At 45.8% G+C, this 10,670-nt stretch overlaps 1 pseudogene; it reads right to left on the reverse strand.

The window, feature by feature from the left end:
• Window positions 1-9,140: 9,140 nt before the first annotated feature.
• On the reverse strand, window positions 9,141-10,251 carry LOC131513031 (small integral membrane protein 19-like; annotated as a pseudogene).
• Window positions 10,252-10,670: the final 419 nt, after the last annotated feature.

Here is a 10,670-nt window from a genome sequence, read left to right on the forward strand (position 1 = left end):
CTTCTTACTCAACACATCTCCAGAGGCAAGGGAAACAAAAGCAAAAAGGAACTCCTGGGACCTCATCAAAATAAAAAGCTTCTGCACAACGAAGGAAACAATCAGCAAAACTAAAAGGCAACCGACAGAATGGGAGAAGGTATTTGCAAACAACATATCAGATAAAGGGTTAGTATCCAAAATCTAGAAAGAACGTATCAAACTCGACACCCAAAAAACAAATAATCCAGTGAAGAAATGGGCAAAAGACATGAATAGACACTTCTCCAAAGAAGACATCCAGATGGCCAACCGACACATGAAAAAATGCTCCACATCACTCATTATCAGGGAAATACAAGTCAAAACCACAATGAGATACCACCTCACACCTGTCAGAATGGCTAACATCAACAACTCGGGCAACAACAGATGTTGGCGAGGATGCGGAGAAAGAGGATGTCTTTTGCACTGCTGGTGGGAATGCAAACTGGTGCAGACACTCTGGAAAACAGTGTGGAGGTTCCTCAAAAAACTAAAAATAGAACTACCTACGACCCAGCAGTTGCACTAAGAGGTATTTATCCAAGGGATACAGGTGTGCTGTTTCGAAGGGACACATGCACCCCAATGTTTCTAGCAGCACTATCAACAATAGCCAAAGTATGGAAAGAGCCCAAGTGTCCATCGATGGATGAATGGATAAAGAAGATGTGGTATATATATATATATATATATATATATATATATACACACACACACAATGGAGTATTCCTCGGCAATCGAAAAGAATGAAATCTTGCCATTTGCAACTACATGGATGGAACTGGAGGGTATTATGCTAAGTGAAATTAGCCAATCACAGAAAGACAAATATCATATGACTTCACTCATATGAGGACTTTAAGATACAAAACAGATGAACACAAGCGAAGGGAAGCAAAAATAATATAAAAACAAGGAGGGGGACAAAACAGAAGAGACTCTTAAATATGGAGAACAAACAGAGGGTTAACTAGAGGGGTTGTGGGGGGTTGTGGGGATGGGCTAAATGGGTCAGGGGCATTAAGGAATCTACCCCTGAAATCATTGTTGCATTATATGCTAACTAACCTAGATGTAAATTTAAAAAATAAATTAAATAAAAATGAAGAAAAAAAAGGGAAATGTCTTTTAGCAGTTGCTGACAGGAGCTCAGCTGCTGAGCCCCTAGGACCTCAGAGGACCTGATCTTGGCTCTACCCTGAGAAGCTTGACAGAAAGGGGGCTTGATGATACCAAGAAGTTTCCAGCACAGGCTGGACTGTGGTGGTTCTCCATAGACTGTGTTGATCAGAGAAAAGCCCAGACTGGGGAGACACCCTAGCAGTGCAGCCTTGACGGTCAGCTGGGGCACAGGGCTGAGCTCTCAGGCCTTGGTGACGGGAGCCTGATACTTAGGCTCCCCATTTTCAAGTGGATGGTTTTTTGTTTTTTTTTTTTAACGTTTATTTTATTTTTGAGACAGAGAGAGACAAAGCATGAATGGGGGAGGGTCAGAGAGAGAGGGAGACACAGAATCGGAAACAGGCTCCAGTCTCTGGGCTGTCAGCACAGAGCCCGATGCGGGGCTCGAACTCACGGACCGCGAGATCATGACCTGGGCCGAAGTCGGCCGCTTAACCGACTGAGCCACCCAGGCGCCCCTCAAGTGGATGGTTTCATAGGTCCCTTTACTCGAATCCTCAAGGATTCTAATCTTGGGTGTGAAAGACAAAGGTCTCTGGCAGTGGGCCCCCAAGTCCAAGGAGATAGAAAAGGAGTGCCAACCCCTTCCCCACCCCCCTCCCCCACACCCCTAGGTCTCAGGGCTGAGTCCTGGAGCCTGGGCCTGACTCACGCACCCCGGGCTCGCCTCACTCACCGACCCGCTCACCTACTGCTCTGCCTTCGGGAGCATGCTGGACCCACAGGTGCACAATTCATCTGCAGCCATGAAACCGTTCCCCAGTGCCTCAGGGGAATGCTCTGGATGAATCTGGATGAATCTGGAGGTCCCCGTGGGGTTAAACCGGGCAGCTGACCCAGCATGCAGGACGTGGAAGGCCCCCTAAGGATGGTCATCCATGGAGAGAAGGAAGTGCAGGCCAGAGGAGGCACAGGCAGCCAGGGGGGTGCAGAAGCACTTTGGAGTGAAGACGGAACGAGTTCTGGAAGTTTGAGAAGCCGCACTCAGGCCACATTTTTTTTTTTTTTTTAATATTTTATTTGTTTTTGAGAGACAGAGAATGAGCCAGGAAGGGGCAGAGAGAGGGAGACAGAGGATCCAAAGTGGGCTCCGCGCTGACAGCAGAGATCGGGCCACGTGTTTAATTTTGAACTTTGTTCTGAGAACAATGAAAGCTACTGGTTGTCTTTTTCTCTCCAAGCAAGGGAGGTGGCCCCGCAAGATGGGTATGATAAATCTCACGCTGTATCTGAAGCATGGGTTGGAACAGGGCAAAAGCAAGAGCAGAGAAACAAGGCAGGGCGTCCTTACGACAATGAAATCCATTGCAAACGTTACTGCCTCACCTGACCTGATGATTAAATGGGGTGATAACGGTGGAACTGGAGGGAGGAAGAGGCGAACAGCTGATCGGTGCCCCATTGGCCCGCGCCCTGGGTGCACAGCTCAGCTTCTCTGGGCCCGCCCTCCTCAGAGAGACTTCTGAGACTGAGACCTCTGTACTTTGTTCTTGTGTTGCCACATCAATGTCCAAAGCCTAGGGCACCCCACTCTTCTCCAGCCAACTCCTCTACTCCCACACTGTTCCCCCTGACCTGGGTCCCTCCCTGTGCTCTCAACCTCGCTCTCCGGAACTACTGCCCGTGTCCCCAGCCCTTCTTAGAAGGACACCAGTGTCCCATCTCTGCCTCTGGGCACCTGGGCTCTCACAGCTGGGGGGCCAAGGTAAGCCCCTCCCCCTCCCTCCTCCTCCTCCTCCTCTCTCCTCACTGCTGCTGCTCTGCTCTTGCAGAAACCTTTTACTGACTTCCAGCTAACACAGCCTCACTCACCGAAAACCACCTGCATCACCACCGTCCCTTCCACCCAGGCTCCTGCTGTCATCCTACAAAACTACACGCCCACCACCAAAATCTCAACAATTCCTAGCATAGAAGTCAGTAAATGAAGGCGCCTCTAATTCAGACACCCCCTTCTCTGGCCGCAGCCCCATCCTTCCGGCTGGTTTGCTCCATTCTTCCTTCCTGTCTGCCTTGGACTGCCCAGGCTGCAACGAGGTGCCGCAGACTGGTGGCTTAAAAACACACACTTGTTTTCTCACACTTTCTGAGGCTGGGCGTGAGCAGAGGCGGGTTCTGGTGAGGGCTCTTCCTGGCCTGCAGACAGCCGGCCACATCCTTGCTGTGCTTTCACATGGCCTTTCCTCGGGGCAAGAACGTGGAGTGGGAAGGAACAGGCTCTCTCTCTCTCCTCCTCCTTTTTTTTTTGTAATATCTATTTTTGAGGGGTGCCTGGGTGGCTCAGTCAGTTGAGTGTCTGACTTCAGCTCAGTACATGATCTCATGGTTTATGAGTTTGAGCCCCACATTAGGCTCTATGCTGACAGCTCGGAGCCTGGAGCCAGCTTCAGATTCTGTGTCTCCCTCTGTCTCTGCCCCTCCCCTGCTCACTCTTTCTCTCTCTCTGTCTCCCAAAGTAAATAAATGTAAAAAAACATTTTTTTTAGTATTTATTTTTGAGAGAGCACAAGCACGCAAGAGCAGGGTGGGGAGGGGAAAAGGAGGCGGGAGGAGGAGGGAGCGGAGGGGAGGGGCCAGGGGCACAAGATGGCTAGCCAGCCAGATCCAGGGCTGGAACTCACGAACCCTGGGACCATGGCCTGAGCCACCCAGGTGCCCCTCTCCTCCTTCTTTAATGCCACTAGTCTCATTACAAGGGCCCCACTCTCATGAGCTAATCTAAACTAAATCACTTCCAGAAGCCCCTTCTCCAAATACCATCACACCGAGGGCTAGATTCAACATATACATTTGGGGGACACAAACATCCAATCCCATAACACCCTCCTTAGCCTCATTGGGCCCCCTGGTCTGCTGACTTTGGTACTTTCTTTCTCTCCGCCTCTGTCCTCTCTTCTAGGACTACAGGAAGGAAGTCACCACTTTCACGTCTATGGAGAGACACCACTCCTCCCTGTTGCCAAAAGCCTTCTCTTTCCCCCTTCCACTCTGGTTGCGACCAGCTAGCTAGCAACACCATAGCAGCGAACGAGCCCGACTGTTGGCCTTCTCTCTCCCTGAACCCCAGGCTGCCGTCACTGCCAAAGTCACACGCCCAGCAGGCCTATTCTGTGAATTCCTGGCCACCAGCCTCAGGTTTAACAGCTCCCAGCTTTTCCCTGCCAGCTTTTTCTCATGAGCTTATTTTCCAATCTTCACCAGTGGCTGTTTCCACGCTCCGCTCCGTATCGCTCCCTTCCCTCCTGCCTCCTTTCTAACATCTGGCTTCCCTCCTTTCAGAGAAAGCAGAAACCATCCTATGGCAGCTCCCTAAACTTCTCTCCACCCCTCCCCCACCCCCAATCTCAAATGAAGCCACTGAGGACCAGGCCTCCGCTCTGTTTACACCTCTGTTCTCAGGTCTGGGAGCAGCTCCTTGGACTCTCCTTCCCATCCCCCGCCTTAGGCATGGGGACAGGGGATGGGCAAGTGGTGTTTGAAAGGGTGGGAGAATTCCCCTCGGTAGGGTTTCTGGAGACGGCAGGTGCTCCGGGGGCCAGAACAGTCGACGCTGAGGCCTAGGGCTGCTCCACGTGGAGGTTTTCCACCCACCTTGCCCCATTCTGTCTCTGGGGTCTGCGGTAGCTGTGCCCTGGGGTCGACTACTGCTCCCCACCATTCCTCCCCTCCCTCCCCCGGGCCGCCTGGCCCCATTGTGACACTCGTCCCCGGCCGCCAATGGAACCCAAGGATTCTGCTTCCAAGGGTCTGGCCAGGCCTGGATTGTGGTCAGGTGGGTCCTGGCTTTGACTGTGGTCCTGTCTCCGGGGAGGAGGGACGGGGGTGGGGGTGGGGGTGGGGGTGGAAGGTGGCAATTATGATGACACCTGGCAATTGTGGGGCTGCGTTCTCAGCACAGATGTGGACAGGAGCCTGCAGGGGCCTGTTCAGCTGTGACGAGTCTGTGGAAGGAACAGGCTGCCCTCACAGGAAGTGTGAGTTCCCAGGTGTGGCATCTGGTCATTTCCTGCCCTCAAATGCAGTGCTGCTCCTGGCTTTACCTCCTTTTTCTGGGTCTCGGTTTCCTCTTTTGTATATTGAGAACCAATTGCCTGGGGCCTGTCCATCTGGCAAGGGAACTGCGGGATCAGTTGAGGGAGTAGGTGCTCCAGAGCCCTGCAGACTGGCAGAGCCCCGTGAGGGGGACACTGAAGGGGACCCCATGGGGGAAGGCCAGTACGGCTGGCTCCATGCCTGAAAGCCCAGTCTCTGTGACGAGAGCAAAATTCTCTCTGGGAAGCCTCTCTCCACCTCCACTCCCTCCAACCTGACACACAAACACACTGTATTAGTTCCGGATAGCTGCTATAGCAAGTTACCACAGACTTAGTGGCTTAACACAAACTTGTTACCTTATAGTTCTGGAGGTCAGAAGTCCAAAATGGGTCGTACTGGGCTAAAATCAAGCTGTCAGTAGGGCCCCATTCCTTTCTGGAGGCTCTAGGGGAGAATTCGTTTTCTCAACTTTTCCAGCTTTTCCAGGCTGTCCACATTGCTTGGCTCCTAATCCCCTTCCATCTTTGAAGCCAGAAATGGTCAACTCTTAATGGATATAGCTAAAGTTTATTCATTTTCACTGCTGTATTGTATTCCATTGTATAAATATGCTTCCATTTACCCGTTCTTCTGTTGATGGGCATTTATGCTCTTTTATTTTTTCTGTTTGATGTTGTCATGAACATTTCGGTATTTATTTCCTGGATCATACATAGAAATGTTTCCCCAGAGTATACACCTGGAAGCAGAATTGCTGGGTCATCAAGTATGCAAAGACTCAACTGGATAGGACAATCCCAGATTGTTTTTCAAAGCGGAACAATGAATAATCCTGCCAGAAATGATGACCCTCTCCAACACTTGGTATTGTCAGATTTCCTAAGTCTTACACTAGTCTCAAACTAGTGTAAATATCTCATTATGGCCCTGAATTGCATTTCCCTCATTATTAAAGAGATTAAACATTTCTTCATACGTTTGTGGGCCACCGGAATTACCTGTTCTTGAAATGCCTATTCATGTCTTTTGCCCATTTTTCTCTTGACTTTTTATTATTGATTTGTAAGGTACTTTATAGATTTTGATTCTAATTATTTCCCCAGCAATATGTGTTTTCAAGTACATTCTGTCAGTTGTGGCTTGTTTTTTTGTTTTGTTTTGTTTTTCTTTTTTACGATTTTCTTTCCTTTCTTTTTTTTTCGGAGTACCTTCTATGTATCGGGTTAGTGCTTTTGGATTAGACATTTCTTAGTTAGACAATTGTTAATAAGCAATGACTATACATAAAACTTTGTCATTCATTAAAGTTTAACTGGACAGATTTGAGTTACTTACAGTAAGACAGTTCTGATAGAAAAGGTTGCGAGGGATGAAGGATTGTACTAGTCCCTGGTTTGAACACATATCAGGAGCTTTTGATACAGTTTCTGGGTGAAAAGAATGCTTTTTATTTTTATTTTTAAAGTATAATTTATTGTCAAATTGGCTAACATACAGTGTGTGAAGTGTACTGTTGGTTTTGGGGGTAGATTCCCATGGTTCATCGCTTCCATACAACACCCAGTGCTCATCCCAGCAAGTGCCCTCCTCAATGCCCATCATCCATTTTCCCCCTCCTCCCCACCCCATGCTCCATCGACCCTTGGTTTGTTCTCTGTATTTAAGAGTCTTAAGATTTTCGTTTTTAAGTGGTCAGGTTTATCATTTAGCATAGTGTAGCTTGTGTGCCACACATCAGTGACAATAAGTAAACCATTCCTGTTTCTGATTATATTCTCTGCTCCTGGAAGTACACAGTAGTTCCCCTAAGAACAGAGCAAAGTTTAAGATTGTCCCCTGGATGCTCTGCTTCCCCCCAGCCTATAACTATACCTGTTTCAGTCCTTTGGTTAATTTCTCATTTTATGCATAGGTGATACATCAAACTCATTTGTGAGTTAATAAAGAATTATTTCATTTGGCCAACATTCCACCTTGTACCACAGACATATTTTTGAGTGATATACTTAAATTTTAAAAGTAATTGCAGTGGCACCCAGGTGGCTCAGTCAGTTGAACATCAACTCTTGATTTTGGCTCAGGTCACCATCCCAGCGTCATGGGATCAAGGCCCATCTTGGGCTCCACACCAAGCGTGTAGCCTGCTTAAGACTTTCGCTCTCTGCCCCTCCCTGACTTGCACTCTCTCTTATAAAAAAGAAAAAAGTAAATACAATCTCCCTGAATTATTTTATTTGGCCCAAATTTTCATTTAAAATTTATATTCTTTACCTTACAATTATAAAAGGAAAAGGCAATAATGCTTGAAACATTAACTCTTAACTCTTTAAATAAAGAATAACTTTGGTTTAAAAACTTATTATTGAACAGTCACCTGGACAAACTTCCTTGCCACTGTCTACAACCAGCTTTTATTTAAATAAATACTTTTTAAAATGAGGTTAAAAGATTTTAATATACAGTACAAAATGGTACAGGATATGAGAATCTTCAGGGAAGCTCATTATACTAAAAAAAGCATAAGTAATCAGATAGTCACAGTAAACATTGATAGTCCTATGACAAAAAAACGTTGCCAACATCAATACAGAAGTGTCCATTGATTCAGCAGCATGGCCCCCCAGTATGGTTTAAGGAAGACTCTTCCCATGGAAGAGGGATTAAAAAAAGAAAGAAAGAAAGAGAACAAACTCTTGGGAACACAATTAAGGGAGGAAAAGTCCAGCCACAGAAAGCTTCCACAATTAGCAGATGGATACTTCACGAGGTAGAAAAGATAGTCTAGGGGCACCTGGGTGGCTCAGTCTATTAAGTGTCCTACTTCAGCTCAGGTCATGATCTCATGATTCATGTGTTCAAGCCCTGCATCGGGCTCTCTGCTGTCAGTGCAAAGCCCATTTTGGATCCCCTGCCCCTCCCCCACCTCTGCCCCTCCATAGCTCACACGCACTCTCTCTCTCTCTCTCTCAAAAATAAATTTTAAAAAACATTAAAAAAAAAAGAAAAGAAAAGATAGTCTACTGTGTAAGTTCTAAAGAAGCAGAGATAGTTAATTCAATTAAAGAGTGGTAATAACAGGTAAGAACACAGATTAATCCATTCCCCATGGTACCTTTATCACAGAATATAATCAAAGAGGAAGTTATGCTGATGATGCTTGTTTTTTTAATTCTGCAAAAATGTTCAAGTCAAAGTGGCATGCACTACAGATACTCTCCGCCAGAGCTGTGTTTTTATTCCTGATTGACTGTATCCTGAAGAAGTCAAAGGTAAAATCCTCATCCCTGGTTATATTCTATGTTCCTAGGTATGTGCAGACTCTTTGTGTTGAGGCTTTTTGAAACCATTTTTAAAATGTGTGCAAAAAATGAGTTGGAGATACAATTTTATTTATTTATTTTTATTACTTTTTAAAAATAATCTCTATGCCCAAGGTGGGGCTTGAACTCACGACCTCAAGATCAAGAGTCACATGCTCTACCTACTCGGCCAGCCAGGCACCCCAAAGATGAGATTTTATTTATTTATTTATTTTTTTAACGTTTATTTATTTTTGAGAGAGGGACACAGTGTGAGTGGGGGAGGGGCAGAGAGAGAGGGAGACAGAATCTGAAGCAGGCTCCAGGCTCTGAGCTGTCAGCACAGAGCCTGACACGGGGCTTGACCTCATGAACTGTGAGATCATGACCTGAGCCGAAGTCGGACACGTGACCGACAGAGCCACCCAGGCACCCCCAAAGATGCAATTTTAGAAAACAAAACAAAACACAAAAAAATTGAAAAGTCACAAGTAAATGATTTTAGCAAGACAGAAGTTTTTAAAAAATGCTATTCATGGTTTAGTAGAATCCGGAGTTTGCTACGACGTTGTTTAATGATAATCGCTTATGTTGCTCCTTTTCTGAGATATCATTCCAACGAGAGCCGCATAGTGTTAGCTTGGTTTTGTAGCTGCTGATAGTCAGACTGCCTGGAAATGGAATACATTTCCAGTTGCTATCTTAAACGAATTTGGCTTATCGTGTCGTAAAAGTTGGGCTCTGACCAAGTTTCTGCTGTAGGCGGCACACTGAATATTCTCATAATTTCCTTTTATTCCTCTTGACCCGCATTAAGAGCCCAAAGCCGATAAGGACCCTGACCCAGTAAAAGTTGGTGGCTTCATTCTAGGCCTTGTGAAGGCTATAATGGATAGTGCCATTGGCATCCATCACCCCCTAACCTCCAGATTGGAAGGCAGCAAGTGACTGGACTGCTCCTGGCTCCTTCCCTTAGAGTTGGGCTGATCCCACACTGCATTGATTTGTCTTCCTAGTCTCCTCCGACCTGGAAAAAAATTAGGGCTTCATCTTTCATGCTTTGACACTTTTGGAAAGTAGTAACTAGCTATTTTGTAGAATGTCCCTAAATTTGTTTGGTGTTTCCTCATGACTGTATTAGCGCTATGCATTTTGGGCGAGAAGTGTTGATGTACCCTTCTTAGTGCATGATATCAGGGGGTACCTGATGTCAACGTGCCCTGTTACTGGGATTTTAACTTTGATCACTTGTTTGAAGTGGTGTCCACCAAGTTTCTTCATTATAAAGTCATTATTTTCCCTTTGTAATTGGTAAGTGTCAGGTGGGGAGATACTTTGAACCTCTGCACATACCTATTTCTCCTATTTTCATCCTGTAGTTTTATACAGCCCTCAATGCTTCTTGCCTGCAACAATTACAACCGTGGTGATTTTCTATTTCCATCATTCCTTCTATATTGTTAATGTAAAATCCTACAGTAAGAAAGAACTGTCCCTTTTCTCCTGTTAATTCAACTATTGTATCACCATGGACTCAGGTATATTTAGTCTATGGGTTATAATCTATTACAGTCATTTATTTTTTGCTAACATTGTCCGAGGTGTGGCTACTGGGGACTTCTTCTGGTTGGCTTCTGTGTCCTTTTGATGTGCTCCTGTCATTTTGGGGGTACTTCCTTACTTTCTGGTAGCACAGTGCATACCCCCTCATCTTGCACTTTCCCTGCTCCAGCCCTGGAACCAACCACTTCTCCAAAGAACCTTCATTCTTTTACTTGGAAACCAAGATCTAAGAACTAAGTGTGATCATTGCTACTAGGGTGTTACTGCTCTAGGCCATCTCAATGGGCAAGGCTACAAAATATATATCCAACGTATCTCTTATGTATCAATATGTATCTGAAGTCATGGGTTCATACTGGTGCCTCTGAGTCTAGTCCAACACCATCGGTGTTGATTGACATAAAGTTGATATTAGCATTTGGTTAATATTTTTATTTATTTATTTATTTTTTTTTTTTTTTTAATTTTTTTTAATGTTTATTTATTTCTGAGACAGGGACAGAGCATGAGTGGGGGAGGGGTAGAGAGAGAGGAAGACACAGAATCCGAAGCAGGCTCCAGGCTCTG

Source organism: Neofelis nebulosa, chromosome 5, assembly GCF_028018385.1.
Source record: "Neofelis nebulosa isolate mNeoNeb1 chromosome 5, mNeoNeb1.pri, whole genome shotgun sequence".
Classification (NCBI taxonomy): domain Eukaryota; kingdom Metazoa; phylum Chordata; class Mammalia; order Carnivora; family Felidae; genus Neofelis; species Neofelis nebulosa.